We start from the raw sequence: 22464 nt of genomic DNA, 5'->3' as shown, positions 1-22464 counted from the left end.
GGACATAAGTTCAAAGTGAGGGGGGAAAGTTTAAAAGAGATATAAGGGATAAGCTTTTCACAAAGAGGATGGTGAATGCCTGGAACGCACTGCTGGAGGAGGTGGTGGCAGCAGATTCTATAACAATGTTCAAGAGGCATCTGGAGAGATACATGAGTAGGCAGGGAATAGAGGGATATTGACCATATTGTGGCACGGTGGTGCAGTGGGGGTGGCACAGTGGTTAGCACTGCTGCCTCTCTGTGCCAGGGACCTGCATTCAATTTCAGATCACTACCTGCGTGGAGCTTGCACACTCTCCCTGTGTCTGCATGGGTTTCCTCCAAGTGCTTTGATTTCCTCCCACAGTCCAAAGATGTGCAGGTTAGATTGATTAGACATGTTCGATTAACTCTAGTGTCAGGGGAAAAGCAGGATAAATAAGATGGGTTACGGGAATAGGGCCTGGGTGAGATTGTGGTCGGTGGAAACTCAATGGGCTGAATGCCGTCCTTCTGCACTGTAAGGATTCTTTGATTCTATATAGAAGCAATAAAATATTAGATTAGAGAGGCATTTGTGCTGGCACAGACTTGGTGAGCGGAAGGGCGTGTTTCCATGCTGTACTGTTCTTTGTCGGTTAATAGCAAACAGTCCTACTCCTCCTGGCCACAAGCAGTGCTGGAAAGGGATGTACATCATCCAGGCAGCAATTCATTAGTTGTCATATTTTTTGAAGTTTGGGAAACTTGATCAACCATCCTTTAAACTGGAATTGAGATTAAATCTGAGGCGCACAGCCTCAGCCACCCTTGGACAAGGAGTGTGTTGGTCTCTTGCTTCCATCATACCTCCACATTGTGATGTTAGTGTACCTTTAAGAAAGGTTTTTTTAAAATCCTGTTCTCTGCAGTTTTAAGCAAAAACCTTTACAGTTTGGTTTCATTGCTGCTATGTCATCTAGCCAGCGGCCCTTTTATTGCTACTCCAATAGCTCAAATGGGGTTTGTTTATTTTAAATCTGGGTTATTTTATGATCTTACATCGTTAGGAGGATAGTCATGTGTTTTTGGATAGATTTTTCTTCCTTTTCACTGAGTTTTCTGTTTGGTTGCAGTTAGAGTGTAGTTTTAGAAGGGACAGCAAGCTGAAAAGAAGTGTCTCTCTCTCTCTCCCTCCCTGGTCTTGGAAGTTCTGTGGATTATCTGAAAGCCTTCCTGGACTAGAAAATCTGCTGTTGGTGGTTTGATCAGAGTCTACCTGGGATTCTGGCAAGCTGTTCTGACTCCAAACTGTTCTGGGTAAACCAATACGACTACTAGAACTTACAGGACAGAAAATTTTCAATTCTCCAACCAAAGGACTTGATTCCAGTATCACGTGAGCATTAGACTTTGCTGTGTTGAACTTGTTTAACGGGTTTTGTTCATAGCAAGAGTTTTATTTGATTGGAACATTTTAGAAACACTTGTTGAGGGTTATACGTTACTGTGGTTGTTTTGATTTTTGTTTGTAATTGATAAACATTATTTCTAATTTTCTTTCCATACATGTTAGCTATATTCTTAAATAAACTTTGTTTGATAAAAGCTCTCTAGTGGTCATTTGAATCATACCTAAGTGAAACATACCATGCTGATCCTAGCCAAATTCAAGATGCAAAACTTATGATCCAGGAAGCCTCCATAACACACTTTGGAGTTTCTGCCCTGAACTATAACAATATAAACTGGAAGTAAGTGGGTTTGAAACTTTCTGGTTTCAGGTTTAAGAAAATTAAAACGTTAAAATCATTCCCATCAATTTTTGGGATTAAATTTACCCCCATGCCTTTTTGTGGCTGAAGTTTGGTTCCTTTGATGTGAACGTATTTAACCTGATCTTACTTGTTTCATTGAACTGTTTGCTCAGCAGCTTAGGAAGCATCTGCGGAGGAAAACTGAGTTGAAATTTCAGGTCGATGACCACTGTTTAAAGTTTTCCAATAGGCAAATGGCCCTTGTTAAGGAAAGAAGAAGGTAATTATTTTAATTTATATTGCACATCTCATGAACTCAGAGCATCCTAAATAACCATTGCAGTACGTTTGAAGTGTAGTCACTGGTGTAATGTGGTAAACATGTAAGCCAATTTGTATGCAAGGTTCCACAAAGAACAATGAAGTAAATGACTGTGTCATTTATTCTAGGGGGGGACTTTCCCATCCCGCCTACCACGGGAATCGTAACGGGTGGGTGTGGGGGGTGGACCATGCAAAGGTCTAGTTGACCATGAACGGGTTTTTCCTGTTTTGGGGAGAAGTGCGGCTGGAAAATCCCACCAAAGATGTTAGTTGAGGATTAAGTGTTGGCCAGGATATTGGGAATGTTCCTCTATTCTTTTTCAATTACTACATAGAATCACTTATGTCCATCTGAGAGGTCAATGGAGCCTGCCATCTGAAATGGTTGTGGAAGCTGAACCAATTGAAATGTTTAAGGTCAAGGTTATTCATTTCAATTTATACAAATTACACAAGTATAAAATAATAGGTGAGGGACAATGCAAAGAAAACATAGACTAAACCAAGTTGAACCCCTAAGCTTCAGGTAATTGTTATTTCTTCTGTGACTGGGATATGAACTTAAAGCGCAGTGTGGAAAAGAATTTGCATTCCAATATAAAAGCATGTTTGAAACTGCAATGACTGTTAAAAATAACTATATTTTATGTGACAATCTTCTTGTCAATTCTCCAGATTGTCCACAAGGTTATGATCAACAGTTTACAGCATCATTGTTATGCAAATTCCTGTTAATGTCAATCTCCCACAACACTAATTGGTAGATTCAGTTTCAGTACTGACTCTAGTTAGGTTTGACAGTTTAAAAAGGATGTCTGTTAAAAAAAATTGAATTTGATCTGTTCGAACTGGCAACTTTGCTTTCTTCTTTGAATTTCCCAGTTGCAAAGCGACTTCATGAAAAGAAAATGCCCAAAACATTAAAAAGCTTTCTGCAATTCAGAACTTCAGGAAAACTTTTGCAATTTAATCAGTCAAAGTCTACAAGATTTTTAGGGCGAGTGTGTTTTTTTTGAACCAAGTCAACCGATTCCATAACCGCTGATGTACAGTGTTGTTCTGCCATATAAATGAATAATGTTCCTTGGACCATAGATGAACCTAAAGGTGAAGAGTCAACCAGCCAAGCTACAACAGAGGGCTACATAGAATCATAGAATGGTTACAGTGAAGAAGGCCATTCAGCCCATCGTGTTTTTGGCTGCTCTGTGCATTAACAACTCACCTATTGCTACTCTCTCCTTCCCCTGTTTCCACACCAGATAATGATCCAGTTCAGTTCTGAATGCCTTGATTGTACCTTCCTCCACCACTCTCCAGTTCCTATGTTGCTGTGGAAGAAAAGATTTTCCTCATGTCGCCATTGCTTCTTTTGTCAAACAACTTAAATCTGCAGGTTCTTGATCCTTGCATCAATGGGAACAAATTGTACCTGTCTACTCTGTCCAAACCCCACGTTGTTTTGAACACCTCTATCAAATCTCCTCTCAGCCTTTTGCATCCTCAACTTACGCTATTGAAGCACCTCATCCCTGGAACCTTTCTTGTAAATCTTTTTTGCACCATCTTTAATGCCTTCACACCCTCGCTGAAGTGTGGTTCCAAGAACTGGACACAGTTTTTTGTACAGGTTTAATATAACTTGCTTGCTTTTTACTGTATGCCTTAAAGCCCAGAATGCCATGTACGTTTTTAACCACTCCCTCAGCTTGCCTTGTTACCTTCAGTAAATTGTGCACATATACCCTTTGTCCCTCTTCTCCTGCACCTGCTTTAGAATTGCACCCTTCACTTTGTACTGCCTCTTCCCATTCTTCCTATTAAAATTACTCACTTCACACTTTATTGCATTAGGTTTTGAATTCCACTTGTCCACCCATTCCACCAACACACCTCTGTTTCACACCAACCTCCTCACAGTTCACAATTCTTCCAAGCATCCTGTCACCCACAAAGTTTTTAATTGTTCCCTGTACGTCGAAGCCTGGGTCATTAATATATATCAAGGATCAGGGGTTTAATACCAACCTCTGGGGAAATCAACCCTCCCCACCCCACGCCCCCCCCACCCCCCTGGTCTTAAAAACAACTACACCAATACTCTCTGCATCATGCTGCTACTGTCCCATGAAATCTAAATTGACTTACACATCTGTTGTGTGGCCTTTTTGGAAGTCCATGTACACCACATCAACTACAAAATCTTCATCAACCTTCACTGTTACCTCACCAAACCATGGGAATCATAAAGTTAACCTTTGTATTGCCTTCAGGAATCAAGCTGACGCTTAACAATGAACATATTAATTAACTAAGAAAGCGATGTGGCACTTTTAAGATGTCAATCTTCAGAGAAACAGCTGTGCTCCAACACAGTACTTCTCTATTGATGAAACTATCTTAAGTTTTGTTAACTACATAGATCACAATAATATAAACTATTCTATAAAATTCAAGGCAGAAAACATGAGGAGTGAGTTGTGTCTGTGTTCCTGTGTCCAATTATCACCCATTCTAGAATCCTGTTTCACCTGAAGACTACACTTGCTCTTGAATTTTCATGTGAAGTGACTCCTAACATACACATTTACAGTAATAGCTCAGCCTTGCACACTCGTGTGAGAGAAAGTAGAAGTGCTAAAACTATCACCATTATCAGAATTATCTACGTAACAACTTATGTTCAGAAGCTGCAGATAGACTGGTCCTGATATTTACAGGAAGATGACATTTAGGCAGGATGTTTGTTGCAGCCACTGCGGGTAAGGAGTGAGGCCCCAGCAGAGTGGGAAGCAAATAGATCTTGGTGCAGTGGCTGGGGAGTCAGAGAGTGTCTAATGTGGAAAGGGAGCCTGAGAAGGTGGCTCCCTGCTTTCCTGCATGAGGTCTGAGCAGAGTGACCTGATGGGCTCTCCCCAGCCTCGAACCCCTCCATCAGCACAAAATTGCGCCCTAGTGGGAAGCCGCCTTAAGTGGCCAACTATTGGGCCGCTTAAAGGTCTCGATTGGGGCAAGTAAAATTGTGGACATGTCAGTGGCGGGAAGGAAGGCAGAGGGACAACATGAGTGAGTTCTATAGTCTCCACCTGAAAAACCTGCCGGTGGGGACCACATAATTCTGCCTTTTGTTACAAATGTGAAGTTGGTAAGCTTATAATGTTTTGGGACTGTCTGCTCAAGTTAAGATGATGTGGTGAAGGGGGTCATGTAACCTGCTCTAAATCCTGCTTGTCAGCAAGGCTGGGAGGCTTTGTTGCTATGTAAACTGTGAGGCCCTGGTTGCTTTACTGCGGAGATGTAAAATATTTACACCTTTAGATAATGGCAAGTTTATCTGTGATGTTGGCAGGCTTGGAGGGCTGAAGAGCCTGATTCTGTGCTATATATTTATTCGTTCTTTGACTGTGGATAGGCTGCTGGTCTCTAAATCATAGAATTATAGAATCTGACAGTGCAGAAGGAAGCTATTCAACCCATCAAATCTGCGCCGATCACAATCGCACCAAGACCCTATCCCCAAATCCCCATGCATTTACCCTAGCTATTTCCCCTGACACTAAGGTGCAATTTAGTGTGGTCAATTGCACATTTTTGGACTGTGAGACAAAACCAGAGTACCTGGAGGAAACCCATGCAGACACAGGAAGAATGTGCAAACTCCACTGGCAGTGACCCAAGCCAGGAATCAAACACAGGTCCCTGGCACTGTGAGAGAGCAATGCTAAACACTGTGCCACCGTGCCGCATAGGGAGGTAATAGGAATATCAGATTTCATAAACAGTTATACAGTTTATTTTAATGCCAATATAGAACTGAGTTCAGGTCTGGAGGGTATCTAATTAGCATTTTATGGAGCAAAAGGGTGGGAGGCTTCAAAAAGTTGTAGTTAATGTCATCAATACGTTACCAGTATCTGAAAGCACTAAGTTATATTTGGAAGCTGAACGCAGAACGTGCAGGTTTTTAATTTCTCATTGTGGGCAGGAGAGGGTCAGGGGTTGAGGAGTTTGTGGGTCTGGGTGAGGGTTGGGGAGAAAAATCGCAGGTTGGAGGAGTTGAGGGATCACAGGTTGATGGAGCTGGTGGATGGTATTCTCCGGCCGTGCACACCAGCAGGATTCTCTGAACACCAGATCCTTTGCTCGCAGCAGCAGCAGGGCATGAACGGCTGTAAATTTCTGACCAGTGAGTCAGCAGGGCTTTGGATTGCAGGAAAGACTGACCAATGTGGTAGGGTTACCAGATCTGTTTCAGGGACTGGGTTGGGGTGGGGGGTCGTGTAGAGAGTATGGGGCGGGGGGGGGGGGGGGGAGGTGGCGGAAGAATGGGAACACAGGTACTTCTGGATCCAGCTGTTTCACTTTGCGTGCTTGGAAATCAGCTGCTTGAAGCATTAAATCCACATCTGTGAAAATATTGGGCATGCACCCTCATTAGCATACTTAAATAATTGACCTTCTTCTCAAACATATATCAATCAGCTACGGTCACAGACCACCTCCTTTATAACCAGAACTGGGTACAGGTTGTTTTTTTAAAATTTGAAGTTTATTTATTATCACAAGTAGGCTTACATTAACACTGCAATGGAGTTGCTGTGAAAATCCCCTAGTCGCCACACTCGGGTACTTGTTCAGGTACAACTGTGGGAGAACTTAGCATGGCCAATACATCTAACCGGTATGTCTTTCAGACTGTGGGAGAAAACCAGAGCAGCTGGAGGAAACCCACGCAGACACTGAGAGAACGTGCAAATTCCATACAGACAGCCACTCAAGCCGGGAATTGAAACCAGATTCCTGGCGCTGTGAGGCAGCAGTGCTAACCACTGTCACTGTGCCACCTAGTTGGGGGGATCATATTTCAAATTTAGTTGTCTTAAAACAAATCCCATTCCATGCTCTCCATCACGAGGCGTTCAAAGAGCCTGTGTTTTGTTTTCAGTCTCCAAATGAAACTCAGCAATCTGAAAAGAGACTTATTATATCTTCGTTACAGTAACTGCTGTTTTGTGAACTAAAATAACTAACATAAATTTAAACAGATCAGTTCAGAAAGCTGTTAAAGACACATCTGAACGAATCATACAACGGCTGGGATTTTCCACGTCCCTGCGGTATGTTTCATGGCAGGAGAGGTGACCCACCATCGGCCAGCTGCCATTGCCAAGGTTGTCGTTGGCGGGACTGGACAACCCTGCTGGCAAGAACAGCTGGAAGATTCCAGCCAATGCTTTTTTAATTATGCAGATCGGCTGCTCCCCATGTAAATTGTTGAGAGAGCAACTGGACAATAGTCACATTGTTCAACTGTGATAGGAGTTTTGTGACTGAGGCTGGCTTTTAATCTATTATGAATTATGATAGTTGAAAGAAAGAATTGCATTTATAAAGAATCTTTCGTGACCTCAGCCCATCCCAAAGCTCTTTGCAATCAATAACATACTTTTTAAAGTTTAGTCACGATTGGCAAACACAACAGTCAATTCGCATACATGTGATAATGATCATGTAATCTATTGTTTCATTAGTGATGCTGACTGAGGGATAAATATTGACAGGGCACCAGTCCTAACTTTCCTCCTAGTCTTCAAAATTATGCCATGAATCTTTTACACAAAGCTGAGGAGGAGGATGAGCTCTTGATTCATCATCCCTTCTGGGAAGTGGCACAGCTGACAGTGCAGAATTCCTTCAGTAAACTGGGATTGAATTGAAACCCTTCTGGCTCAGAGGGTAGTGCCCAACCACCCACCTTTCTAAAATTCAGTAATCTGAAAAGAGACTGATAATATCTTCATTATAGTAATTGGTAGTTTGAGTTATAAGGAGAGGCTGGATGGACTGGGACTCTTTTCCCAAGAGCGTAGGAGACTTAGAGGTGATCTTATAGATATTTAGAAAATAATGCATGGCATAGGTAAGATAGTCAACATCTTTTCCATGAGGTGGGGGAATCTAAAATTAGAGGATGTAGGTTTAAGGTGAGAGGGGAGAGATACAAAAGGGTCCATAAGGGAAATTTTTTCACACTGAGGATGATGAGTGTCTGGAACAAGCTGCCAAAGATAATGGTAGAGGCGGGTACAATTTTGTCTTCTAAAAAGCGTTTAGATAGTTACAGGTATAAGATCAGTATAGAGGGACATAGGCCAAACATGGGCAATTGGGACTAGCTTACTGATTAAAAAAAAGATGGCATGGACAAGTTCGGCCATAGGGCCTGTTTCCATGCTGTAAACTTCTATGACTCTGCTGTTATGTGAATTAAAATAACTTGCATCAATTTAAACAGATCCGTTCACCTGCATTATAATAGGTACTTCAAAAGCACTCATTAGCTGTTAACAGTGTTTTTCGGATGTACTGAGATTGTAAAGCTGCTTTTCAAATGCAAGTCTTTTTCTTAAACCTTTCTCTTCTATAAAAAAAACTAGCCTAAAACTACAATATTTAATGTACAATCCTAGCACTTAAAATGAATCTAAAATTATGCACCTGGGAATGAATATATTTGGTTTTAAAAAGGATGAATGCAAAATATTTAAAACACATGCAAAAGTCACACAAACAGTGAAACCATGATTACTTAACACAGCTTTTCTTTTACACAGCAGGTTCCTGGTTCAGTTCTGTCCAATGGTAAAAACTACTGCAGAACTTTCCCGTTCCATCCACCACAGGAAGCGTAGCGGTTGGGATATTGTTGACCTCGGATGACCTTGGGTAGGATTTTCTGGCCATGGAGTGAGCGTGGTGAGAAAGTCCCGCCCTAAATGATATTAAATCTCGGGCAGAAAAGTGTTATATTTGCATGTTTTAATATCTAAAATATAGATTCAATTATATTTGGAGCCCCTAGACTTCCCGTACAGAATAATGACTAAGTACTGGCACTTTTTTTGTTAGAAAACTTTTTGTTTAAAGTTTTGTGAGAAAGTGATGAAACTTTGGTAAAATGTGTCAATGAGTGGTTTACCTGTATTGTTACTGTTATTTTCTAAATAGGGAAATATTTAGGAAATCAGAAGCACAAAGGGACTTGGGAGTCTTTATTCAAGATTCTCTTAATGTTAACGTGCAGGTTCAATTGGCAATCAGGAAGTTCAATGCAATGTTGGCATTCATAAGAACATAAGAACATAAGAAATAGGAGCAGAAGTAGGCCATCTGGCCCCTCGAGCCTGCCCCGCCATTCAATAAGATCATGGCTGATCTGTCGTGGCTCAGTTCCACTTTCCCGCCCTCTCCCCATAACCCTTAATCCCTTCTCTTATCAAAAACCCATCAACCCGCTTCTTAAAAATATTTAGCGAGGCAGCCTCCACCACTTCAACAGGCAGAGAATTCCAGAGATTCACCACCCTTTGAGTGAAGAAGTTCCTCCTCAACTCCGTTCTGAACCACCCCCCCTTTATCTTGAGGCTGTGCCCCCTAGTCCTACTGTCTTTTTTGAGCGGGAAGAGTCTTTCCACCTCTATCCTATCCATCCCATTCATCATCTTATACGTCTCAATGAGATCTCCCCTCATTCTTCTAAACTCTAACGAGTACAAGCCTAGTTTATTCAGCCTCTCCTCATAGCTCAACCCCCTCAACTCCGGTATCAGCCTAGTAAACCTCCTCTGCACTCCCTCCAAGGCCAAAATATCCTTGCGCAGGTGCGGCGCCCAAAACTGCACACAGTACTCCAGCTGCGGCCTCACCAATGCCCTATACAGCTGCAGCAAGACCTCCCTACTTTTATATTCAATCCCCTTCGCTATGAAGGCCAGCATCCCATTTGCCTTCCTGACCACCTGCTGCACCTGCAGGCTGGGTTTTTGCGACTCATGCACAAGGACCCCGAGGTCCCTCTGCACCGTCGCCTGCTGCAGTTTTTCGCCACGTAAGTAATAGTCCTTCCTACCATTCTTCCTACCAAAGTGGACCACCTCACACTTGCCAACATTAAATTCCATTTGCCATTTCCTGGCCCATTCGCCCAGCCTATCTAGATCCTTCTGCAGACTCTCCACACCCTCCGCACAATTTGCCTTTCCCCCAATCTTGGTGTCATCAGCAAATTTCGACACCCTACACTCGGTTCCCTCCTCCAGATCATCTATATAAATGGTAAATAGCTGAGGCCCCAGCACCGACCCCTGGGGCACCCCACTAGTCACCAACCGCCAATCCGAATAGCACCCATTGACCCCCACTCTCTGCCTCCTATTTGACAACCAATCCTCTATCCACGCTAACACCCTACCCCCAACTCCATGTCCTCTGACCTTCTGCAGTAACCTCTTGTGAGGTACCTTATCAAACGCCTTCTGAAAATCCAGAAAGACCACATCCACCGGCTCTCCTCTATCCACCGCCCTAGACACATCCTCATAGAACTCCAGTAAATTTGTCAGACACGACTTCCCTTTAATGAAACCGTGTTGCGTCTGCCCTATCAAGCAATTCCCTTCAAGATGCCTCGCAATTTCCTCCTTAATGACGGATTCTAACATTTTACCTACCACAGACGTTAAACTAACCGGCCTGTAATTCCCCGCCTTTTGCCTGGCACCCTTCTTAAACAACGGCGTAACATTAGCCGTTTTCCAATCCTCCGGCACTTCCCCGGAATCCAGCGACGTCTGGAAAATAACCACCAAGGCATCCACTATCACCTCCGCCATTTCTTTCAGAACCCTCGGATGCATTCCATCCGGTCCTGGGGACTTGTCCACAATCAGCCCCTCCAGTCTGTTGCGCACCACCTCTCTAGTAACAGTAATGTCATTAAGACCCTCCAGTCCTACCACCTTTCCATCGCTAACACCCGGCAAATTATTCATGTCCTCCTCCGTGAAGACAGAAACAAAAAAGTTATTCAAGACCTTAGCCATATCCCCATCCCCTACCACTAGGTCCCCTTTCTCATCCGCTAAGGGACCAACGTTCACCCTAGCCAGCCTCTTCCTTTTTATATATTTATAAAAACTCTTGCTATCCTTTTTTATATTAAGCGCTAGCCCAGCTTCATAGCTTCTTCTACCCTCCTTTATCAACTTTTTTGTCAATCTTTGTTGACATTTAAACCTCTCCCAATCCTCTTCTCGCCCACTACTCTTAGCTACTCTAAATTCCTCCGCTTTTAATTTAACACTTTCCTTCACCTCCTTCGTTATCCACGGCTTATTACCTCTCTTCCTACTGTCCTTTTTAACCATCGGAATAAATTTCTGCTGAGCACCAAGAAAGATCTCCTTAAAGATCCTCCACTGCTCCTCAGCAGACCTACCTTCCAACGCGCTCCCCCAGTCCACATTTGCCAATTCTTCTCTCATCCTACCATACTCCCCTCTATTCAAACAAAGGACGCGTGTCCGGGAACCCACTTTCTCCTCCTCCATCTGCAACAGAAACTCCACCATACAATGATCACTCTCTCCAAGAGGATCCTTCACCTCAAGGTCCCTAATTCTACCCGCCTCATTACATAGCACCAGATCCAAGATAGCTCGCTCCCTCGTCGGCTCCAACACACACTGTTCCAGGAAACTATCCCGGCAGCATTCCAAGAACTCCTCCTCGAGCCCACCTCGTCCAACATGGGTCGACCAATCAATATGCAGATTGAAATCCCCCATAACTACTGCCGTCCCATTCCTGCACGCCGCACTTATTTGCGCGTTAACAGCCCGCCCCACCTCCAGATCATTATTCGGGGGCCTATAGACGACACCCACCAGCGTCTTCCTCCCTTTGCTGTTCCTAATCTCCACCCACAACGATTCCACTTTCTGCTCTTTGGCTCCGATATCATCCCTTGCTACCACCTTGATGCTGTCCTTAATCAGCAGAGCTACGCCACCCCCTCTTTCCTCCTGCCTATCCTTCCTAAACACTTGATAGCCCTGTACATTCATCTCCCAGTCCCTGTCACCTTGCAGCCACGTCTCTGTAATGGCCACCAGATCGTATCCATTTGTGTCGATCTGCGCCACCAGCTCATCCACTTTATTCCGAATGCTTCGTGCATTCAGATAAAGCGCTTTCATCCCAGCCTTCTTCTGGACCCTATTTGCCGTAACGCCACCACTTGGGACATCCTCAGCCTCTTCCCTTACCTGTACCCTATCCTTAACTGTAGACCTCCTAACATCACCTACCCTCGCACCCTCCCCCCCCCTAATTAGTTTAAAGCCCTGTCTACAGTCCTCTTTACTCGATTCGCCAGCACTCTGGTCCCAGCACGATTCAGACCAACCCCATCCCGCCCGAACAAGTCCCACCTACCCCAATACTGGTGCCAATGCCCCATAAATTCGAACCCATTCCTCCCACACCAATCTCTGAGCCACCCATTCACTTCCTTTATCCTGTCAACCCTACGCCCGTCTGCACTCGGTTCAGGCAGTAGCCCAGAGAAGACCACCTTGTCGGTTCTACTTTTTAATTCCATTCCCAGCTTCTCATACTCCCTCCCCAGATCCTCAGTCCGCACTTTGCCTACGTCGCTGGCACCCACATGTACCACCACAACTGGGTTCTCACCCTCCCACTCCAGATTCCTCTGCAGCCCAGCTGCGACATCCTGTACCCGAGCACCAGGCAGACAACACACCCTTCTGTGCACTTTGTCATTGTGACAAAGGACAGTGTCAATACCCTTCACCCCACTATCCCCAATCACTACTACGTTCCTTTTCCCCTTCTCTTTGCCTATGTCCTGCTGCATCACTGTACCGTGTGCAGTTTGCTCACCAACCTCACCTGCCTCGTCCTCTTCCAGAGTGGAAGCAAGAACCTCAAACCTGTTATGCAGATTAAGAGGCTGAGGCCTCCGCTCCTCACCCCCCTTCCTCCTCCCAGCAGCCCCCTTTTGTTCCTGACCCTTAGATTTAGACAGTCTAGAGGGGGTGGATGTCACTTGCACCCCATTGACAATGACACCCTCTCTCCCCCTGATGAGCCTCAGTGTCTGTAGCTCAGAGGCCAGCTCATCCACCTTGAGCTGGAGCTCCTCCAGCAACCTGCACTTACTGCAGACATGGTCTCTGGGAAGGACCCTGGGGTCCACCAGTTCCCACATCATACAGGAACCGCACATCACATGTCCCTCCATTATTCAATATAATTTGTTGTGGGAAAAATTTTTTCCTTGTTTTTTGCTGTAGTAGTTTTGAAAAAAAAATTTTTTTTTCCTTGTTCTTTCCACCTGGCCTTTTTACCTTCAAGCCCTTTTTGATATTAAGCCCTAATAGCTCACTCTGCTTCCCTAAGCCCTTTTTGATATTAAGCCCTAATAGCTCACTCTGCTTCCCTAAGCCCTTTTTGATATTAAGCCCTAATAGCTCACTCTGCTTCCCTCTCACTCCGCTGCCCGCTCCGACGCTGCCCGCTATCTACACCAGGCCTCCTTTTAAACTTGGCGCTGATTTAAAGCTGATGGGCCACAACTGCCTGATAATCACTCCCTCACAATTCTTAAAGCAGTAAATACAATAAGTAAATGCTTTAAACAGTTCTACAAAGAACAAAGTGCTTTAAACTTATTTTAAACAGGTTTTTAACAGGTAAAGTCTTAGCTTTCTCTCTGATGCTCCTTCCTCGTCTGCTCCAGCACATGTCGAGAGGGATAGAATATAAGAGCAGGGATGTACTGCTAAGGCTGTATAAGGCTCCAACCCCCATTTGGAGTATTGTGAGCAGTTTTGTGTCCCATATCGAAGGAAGGATGTGCTGGCCTTGGAAAGGGTCCAGAGGATGTTCACAAGAATGATCCCTGAAATGAAGAGCTTGTCGTATGAAGAACGATTGGGTCTGTACTCGTTGGAGTTTAAAAGAATGAGTGGGGGATCTTATTGAGACTTACAGGATACTGCAAGACCTGGATAGAGTGAACATGGAGACGGTGTTTCCACTGGTAGGAAAATCAAGAACCAAAGGACACCACCTCGGGCTAAAGGGACAATCCTTTAAAATAGAGATGAGAAGGAATTTCTTCAGCCTGAGAGTGGTGAATCTGTGGAACTCTTTGCCGCAGAAGGCTGTGGAGGCCAGGTCATTGAATGTCTTTAAGACAGAGATAGATAGGTTCTTGATTAATAAGGGGATCAAGGGTTATGGGGAACAGGCTGGAAAATGGGGATGAGAAAAATATCAGCCAAGTTTGAATGGCAGAGTAAACTCAATGGGCCAAGTGGCCTAATTCTGTTCCTATGTCTTATGGTCTTTGCAAACCGAAGGAAAACCATGTGTGTAAAGTTACAAAAAATTAATTTAAGGTTTTGTTTAAGCATATTGTCAAATGGTACAGCAAATATTGTGGAGATAAAACAAAAAGGAAAATAAAAGTAAAGAGCTTTCAATCCATATTGTCTGTGTCAAGTCATGTAGAGGTAATAATACAGAAATAGTCTTGTTCGCGGCATGAAGGCTCTTTGATTTAGTCACAAGCTACATGCTTTCAAATAATGCATGACTGTACTTTTGGGTGGTGACAATGTACATGTTTTGTAAAATACATTTTGCAGTCCTTTTCACACACAGTTCTATAGTTTTAGCTCTAGTTATTTTTATATAAAAGAGAAAAGTTGAAGAAAAAGACTTGCATTTGAAAAGCAGCTTTACAATCTCAGGACATCCCAAAAGCACTGTTAACAGCTAATGAGTCCTTTGAAGTGTAGTACCTATTATAATGTAGAAAATACAGCAGTTAATTTTGTGCACAGCAAGTTCCCACAAACAGCGATGACCAGGTTTTGGCTCAAATAGACTAGCCGACAGCAATGCTGGGCATTTGGCCAATGCCTGTGAAACATTCCGTGCCCCTGTGGAATCACACATTTTCAGCCCTAACATTTGACGCCGGCTGAAGCAGAAGTGAGGCAGTTCAACCTTCCCAGGGTAAATCCAGCTAGCTAAATCGAAGCAAGGAGAGGACAAGCTCCCTTTTTTTAGGGCTACTTGCCTTATTCACATAAATTTTAAATAAATGAGTGTAGCATGTAATTTTTTGAAACTAATCATGTATTGTGCAAATCATAGAATCCTATAGCATGGGAGGCCATTCGGCCCATTGAGTCTGCACAGACCACAATTCCACCCAGGCCCTATCCCCATAACCCCATCCGTTTACCCCAGCTAGTCCTGCTGACATTAAAGGGGAATTTTAGCATCCACCTAACCTGCATGTCTTTCAGACTGTGGGAGGAACTCGGAGCACTCAGAGGAAACCCACGCAGACATGAGGAGAACATGCAAACTCCACACAGACAGTGACCCAAGCTCGGAATTGAATCTGGGTCCCTGGTGTTATGAGGCAGCAGTGCTAATCACTGTGCCACTGTACCATCCAATCAAGTTGTATACTATTGTTTTCTTCAATTACTTGCCCTCTGATTCTTTAATTATCTGGTTTGTAAATAAACCCAATAAATCCATAATGCTTTGCCAATGTTTTCCACTTTGGACAAAAGAATGCAGACCATACAGCATGTGGTCTATAGTTATGCGCTAAAAAAAGTAACTGTTAATTATATGGTATACTAATCCATTAAAGTCAATAGTAAGGATGTTTCATTTCACTAGAGATGTGCTCTGTTTATGAACACTGCCCTTTGACTATCAATTCAAGATCAAAGTTCAGAAAGAGGGTTAAGTTCTTCACGAACTGTCCAGGTGAAACATTTCTGACAAAAAAAATGCATCATAGAATCATTCAAGCCCTAAATTGCAGAGGAAGCTATCTGGCCCATTGGGTCTGCATTGACTTTCCAACAGAGAATCCCACCTGAGACCCTATCCCGGTAGTGCCACACATTTGCTCTACTAATCCCCCTAATCTTGTAAGAAGTCTCACAACATCAGGTTAAAGTCCAACAAGTTTATTTGAATCACGTGCTTTTGGAATGCTGTTTCTTCTTCAGGTTTATTTTTATATACTCATGGGACATGGGTGTCGCTGGCTGGCCTGCATTTATTGCCCATCCCTAGTTGCCCTTGGAGGACAGTTGGGAGTCAACTACAATGCTGCAGCTCTGGAGTCACATGTTGGCCAGACTGAGTAAGGATGGCAGATTTCCTTCACTAAAGGACGTTACTGAGCCAGATAGGTTTTTCCGACAATTGATAATAGCTTCATGGCCATCAGTAGATTCTTAACTCCAGATATTTTTTATTGAATTCAAATTGAATTCTGCCATGGCAAGATTCAAACCCTGGTCCCCAGAACATTAGCTAAGTTTCTGGATTAATAATCTAGCAATAATACTACGGGCCATCATCTCCTCTATGCTTTAACTATTAATTCAAGATCAAAATTCAGAAAAAGGTGAGTGGAGAGGTAGGTTTCACAAACGCTGCGTAAACAGACAAAGACATAATTGCAAGATAATGTTTGGAATGCAAGTCTTTACAGGTAATCAAATCTTTATAAGTACAGACAGTGTGAATGGAGAGAGGGATAATCACAGGTTAAAGAGGTGTGAATTGTCTCAAGCCAGGACAGTTAGTGGGATTTTGCAAGCCCAGGCCAAATGGTGGGGGTTACATGTACTGTGACACAAACCCAAGATCCCGGCTGAGGCCATTGTCATGTGTGCAGAACTTGGCTATCAGTTTTTGCTCGGTGATTCTGCATTGTTGTGTGTCTTGAAGACTACCTTGGAGAAAGTTTACCGAAGATCAGACACTGAATGTTCTTGACTGTTAAAGTGTTGCCCGACTGGAAGGGAACACTCCTGCCTGACGATTGTCATGCAGTGTCTGTTCATCCATTGTTACAGCATCTTTATGGTCTCGCTGATGGGACATTGCTTCCTGCAGTGTATGAGGTAGACAATGTTGGCCAAGTCGCATGAGTATGTACCATATACCTATGGGTGCTGTTCTCACGCGTGATGGTAGCATCCATGTCAATGATCAGGCACATATTGGAGAGGTTGCCGTGGCAGGGTTGTGTGGTGTCGTGGTTGGTGTCCTCCTGAAAGCTGGGTAGTTTGCTGTGAACAATGGTCTGAGGTTGCGCAGTTGTTTGAAGGCAAGTAGTGGGGGTGTGGGGGTAGCCTTGGTGAGATGTTCATCTTCATCAATGATACATTGAAAGCTCCAAAGAAGATATTGTAGTTTCTCTGTTCCGGGGAAGTACTGAACGATGAAGGGCACACCCGGTGATGTCCTGGATTAGTCTTCTGAAGAGCTAAAGACACTAAAATCACAATATCTCTGTTGCAAGACTTGACCTATTGCAACCCAGGAAGAACCATTACAATAAAAAGCAGTACTGAAGCACATTCCGAAGCAGAAGAACAAATTATCAAGAAAATTAGAGAATCTTAAGCTAATGATATGGATACTATGAATCTTCAAGCAAATTGAATTTCTGGATTAATAGCCTAGCGACAATACCACTAGGTCTGTCGACTATTGGACTGTTGATCGATGAGTTGAGCACCACATCCCATTCTTATGAGGGCATCTTTCAGCGTCTGTTGCGTTCCTCCTCGTCTGAGCAGATCCTGTGTATACGGAGGGATTGTCCATAGGGGATGGCTTCTTTAACATGTTTAGGGTGGAAGCTGGAGAAATGGAGCATTGTGAGGTTATGTGTGGGCTTGCAGTAGAGTGAAGTCTCGAGATGACCGTCCTTGATGGAGATGTGTGTGTCCAAGAATGCAGCTGATTCTGGAGAGTAGTCCATGGTAAGTCTGATGGTGGGACGAAACTTGCTGGTGTCATCGTGTAGTCATTTCAGTGATTCTTCACTGTGAGTCCAAAGGAAGAAAATGTCGTTGATGTATTTGGTGTATAGTATCGGTTGAAGGTCCTGTGCAGTGAAAAGGTATTGTTTAAACTTGTGTATGAAAATGTTGGCACATTGAATATGAATTTGGTCCCCATTGCTATTCTGTGTGCCTGGATGAAGAACTGGTTCATAGGATCATAGAATCCCTGCTGTGCAGAAAGAAGCCATTTGGCCCATCGAGTCTGCACCGACCATAATCCCACCCAGGTCCTACCCCTATATCCCTACATACTTGTCAGTTAATCCCTCTAACCTACACATCTCAGAACACTAAGGGGAAATTGTAGCATGGCCAATCAACCTAACCTGCACATCTTTGGACTGTAGGAGGAAACCAGAGCATCCGGAGGAAACCCACCAAACACAAGGAGAATGTGAAAACTCCACACAGACAGTGAACCAAGCTGGGAATCGAACCCAGATCTTTTGAGCTGTGAAGCAGCAGTGCTAATCACTGTGTTACTGTGCCACCCACTTTGGTGGAGGAGAAGATGTTGTGGTCCAGGATGCAGAGCATGAGTTGCAGAATTGCATCTGGAGATTTGCAATTGTCGGTGTTGGGTACTGAGGCTGTTGCAGCAATGCTGTTGTTGTAGGGGATGCTGGTGGAGAGTGCCGAGACATCCATTGTGAAGAGGAGTGTTCCTGGTTCAACTGGTTCATGGGTGCTGAGTTTCTGTAAGAAGTCTGTAGTGTCACAACAGAAGCTGGGGGTTCCTTGTACAATGGGTTTCAGGATGCTTTCGATGTAGCTAGAGAAATTCTTATGCAGGGTTCCATTGCCTGATACGATTGGACGGCCAGGTGTGTTGGCCTTGTGTATCTTCGGGAGACAGTAGAAATCTCCAATGTGGAGGGTGCATGGGATGAGATAACATCGGGTGCTCTGAAGGTCTGGATCAAGGGTCTTGATCAGTCTGTTGAGTAATAGCTTATTCATATATTCACATGATTTATTTACCTTGCCTTCTTAAGTCATTGTGAAGTCTTTCTTGGGATTAGTTTACACAACGACTTACAGAGGAAGATCTGTGTGACTTTGTCTCAATCTTATTGCATCTCCCCTCACTGAATTAGTCTATTATTAGCATGTAACGTCCTTATCCTTCCTCTGCGTGATTTTGCAGTTAGTTGTCTATAGTATTCCTGGTTGTTCAGTTGTCGGTACACTCATTGCAGTAGTCCGTTCTGTTCAGTATGATGATGGCCCCTCTGCTGGTTTGGTGATGTTGTTGCTGCCCTATACTCGATATGTACGCTCAAGCTGTCAGGAGATGCTTCAATGCCAGATTCATCAGCCGCACTCAAGACAGCTCCAAACATCACCCAAGCACAACACAATGCCATCCGTACTCTCAAGAGCAACCACAAACTCCATGCAGCTACTCAAGGCCAGAATTGAACCCAGGTTCCTGGCGCAGTGAGGCAGCACTGCTAACCATTGTGCCAGCATGCCGCCCCTCAGGTTGATGTAGATTTCTTTCTAAAAAGCAACTCTCAGCATATCCATTTCCCGTAGCAACATAGATCTGCTGAGATGAAGTCATTCAATAAATCTGTTTGAAAACTAGATAAAGCAGTGAGACGTAAATAATAGTTTATTCATACATTCACATGATTCATTTACCTTGCCTTCTTAAGTCACTGAAGTCTTTCTCAGGATTAGTTTACACAACAACTTACAGAGGAAGATCTGCGTAATTTTGACTCAATCTTATTGCTACTCCCCTCACTGAATTAGTCTATTATTTGCATGTAATGTCCTTATCCTTCCTGTGTGTGATTTTAAGGGAGATTATCAAATTTGTGCTGTGGCCTCCATTGCCATTAGAAATCATCCAAATTATTTCTTTAATGATGTTTCCATTGATTATATTCTCTGGTGAGGCAGGAAATGTGTTTCAAAGTATCTCCCAAACATGAAGTACTAAATAATGCTCATAGCAAAATGCTAGAAATGAAAGTGCATCTTCTTCTTGAAGAACATTAGGATTGAAACCATCAAGGCTCCTTTGTCTTTAAGATGTAGGACTTCATGATTTCATAAGGATTCCAACATTGGCTGGAATTTTCCACCCCCGTTTTTCTCAGGTCGGTTTGGTGACATGAGTGGAAAATTTCGCAACAAGTCCAAAGTGCATTTCTCGCTGAGGTAAACGCATGACGGGATTGTTCCCCCCCACCTCCCCCCCACCGCCAGTGACATAGAATGTCGCCAACATCATTTTAATCCATTTGATATAATTATAAGACCTTGATGCTTGAATCATCCCCCATAAGAAAGTCTATTCATGTTGGCGAGATGGCAAAGCAGTGTAAAACCTGACTGTTCTCCGAAGGCATGCACCCGGTGAGCAGACCTTCCAGAGGAACTCAGGTGAATGCATTGCTCAAGGGAGAAGAGGTTCATGCTGGGGCACCACCCAAGCATTGCCAGGGTGCAATACTGGGGGCTGTGCCAGGTAGGGGTGTTCTTGGTGAACTATTGCGCACTGGGGTGACATTTCAAAAAGGTGCCCCAATCTTCGAGAAACTGAAGTTGCTGGCTGGTAATGTGGGCTCAGTCAGAGGGCAAATGTCTAGCCTGACACTCCAGTGTCATGTGGAAGATGCGCAGCATTGTTGGGGTGCCTTCTTTTGAATCTGACATTAAACAGAGGCTCTCTCAGGAGGATATAAAAGATCCCATGATGCTACTTTGAAGAAGGTAATAAGAAGTCTCACAACATCAGGTTAAGGTCCAACAGGTTTATTTGATAGCAAAAGCCACTAGCTTTCGGGCGTCTGACCCTTTGTCAGGTGAGTGGGGAGTTCTTCACTCACCACTCACCTGACAAAGGGTCAGAGGCCCGAAAGCTAGTGGCTTCTGCTATCAAACAAACCTGTTGGACTTTAACCTGGTGTTGTGAGACTTCTCACTGTGTTTACCCCAGTCCAAAGCTGGCATCTCCACTTCATGACACACTTTGAAGAAGAACAGGGGAGTTCCATCTGGTGCCCAGGTCAATACCTATTTCTCAATCAATATTACTAAAACAGGTTAAGACATTGCTCATTGCAGGAGTTTGCTGTATGTAAACTAACAGCCTTTCTTCATGTTTCCTACGTGATGTCATTGACTGCACTTTGGCAATAAAAGGTTTATTCATTAGTGTCACAAGCTTACATTAACACTGCAATGAAGTAACTGTGAAAATCACCGAGTCGCCACGCTCCGGCACCTGTTCGGGGATACACTGAGGGAGAATTTGGCATGGCCAATGCACCTAACCAGCACGTCTTTTGCACTGTGAAAGGAAACCAGAGCATCCAGAGGAAACCCATGCAGACATGGGGAGAATATGCAAATTCTGAACAGACAGTGACCAAGCCAGGAATCGAACCTGGGTCTCTGGTGCTGTGAGGCAGCAGTGCTAACCACTGTGCCACCATACAATCCTTCTTCTACACTCCAGCTATGACTGTAACACCACGTTCTGCACTCTGTTTCCTTCTCTATGAATGGTATGCTTTGTCTGTATAACGTGCAAGAAACAATACTTTTCACTGTATACTAATTTGTGTGACAATAATAAATCAAATCAGATCAAAATATTTGGAACATCCTGAGATGTTGAAAGGTGCTCAATGCAAACCTTTATTTTTTTCTCAGTGCATTGGATTGTCATCAGTTTCTTTACTGGGGAATCAAATCTTCAATCCATTCGGTTAACTTATAAACTGAATTGTTTTAGACACGCACCAACAATATTTCCAGCTGGTGTTCATCACATTGCCTCTACACAAGACAAAACTATCCCAATGTCACAGCCATTCCTGACTGGACTCTATGATAATCCAGAAGCAGGTGGGCAAAGTATTACCTGAATTAACGGCAAACTCATTTAGCTACTTTAAATAAACAAATGTATCTTTTCAGTAGATTGAAGGTTAAGAATGATTTAATGTGATCGAAACAAATCTTGAAACGTTGTTCAAATAATTGGTCAAATCCAAACGTTAACTTACCCTTTTCTCTTTCAGATTTTTGTCAACACAAAGATCAGAAAATACATCATGAACTGCTATCGGCTGCCTCACATTTTGGAATTTTCAACTTGGGAGTGTGATTAGAGATCAATAGCAAGAACAATTAGGTAGGGTTTATGACAGATGACCAATCTGCCTGCTTTTTGCCCAGGCCCAAAGTGAAAATAATTTGTGTGAATTTTTTGGATAATTTATATCACAATGTTGCAGCCATAATTAAATTCCGCCTCACAGAGGTTAAATCCACAGCATAACGCAGCTGGGGGTGAAGGTTAGAATTCAGCAGATAAATCAAAGGGCCTGACTAGGATATATTTCCTGCATTTGGTTGAGATAAAGTTTCATAAACATAACCCAGAAAGAAAGTTTCATTCAGATGAGCCACACAGAGCCTTGTACAGAATTTCACATCTATGAGGGAGATAGGCTAGTGAATTGGCCACTCCCCAGGCATGCTGTGTGAATAGGGATCTGGCTTTTGACCCCTCGTTTGGCTAAGAAAGGATCAGTAAAAAGTCTGACAACACCAGGTTTAAGTCCAACTGATTTATTTGATAGTAAACTCACAAGCTTTCGGGGTTTGTCCCTTCGTCAGGTGAATGGAGAG

This window comes from Carcharhinus amblyrhynchos, chromosome 10 (assembly GCF_965287045.1).
Source record: "Carcharhinus amblyrhynchos chromosome 10, sCarAmb.v2.hapA, whole genome shotgun sequence".
In the NCBI taxonomy this organism is placed as follows: Eukaryota; Metazoa; Chordata; class Chondrichthyes; order Carcharhiniformes; family Carcharhinidae; genus Carcharhinus; species Carcharhinus amblyrhynchos.
This window is presented reverse-complemented; position numbering follows the sequence as displayed.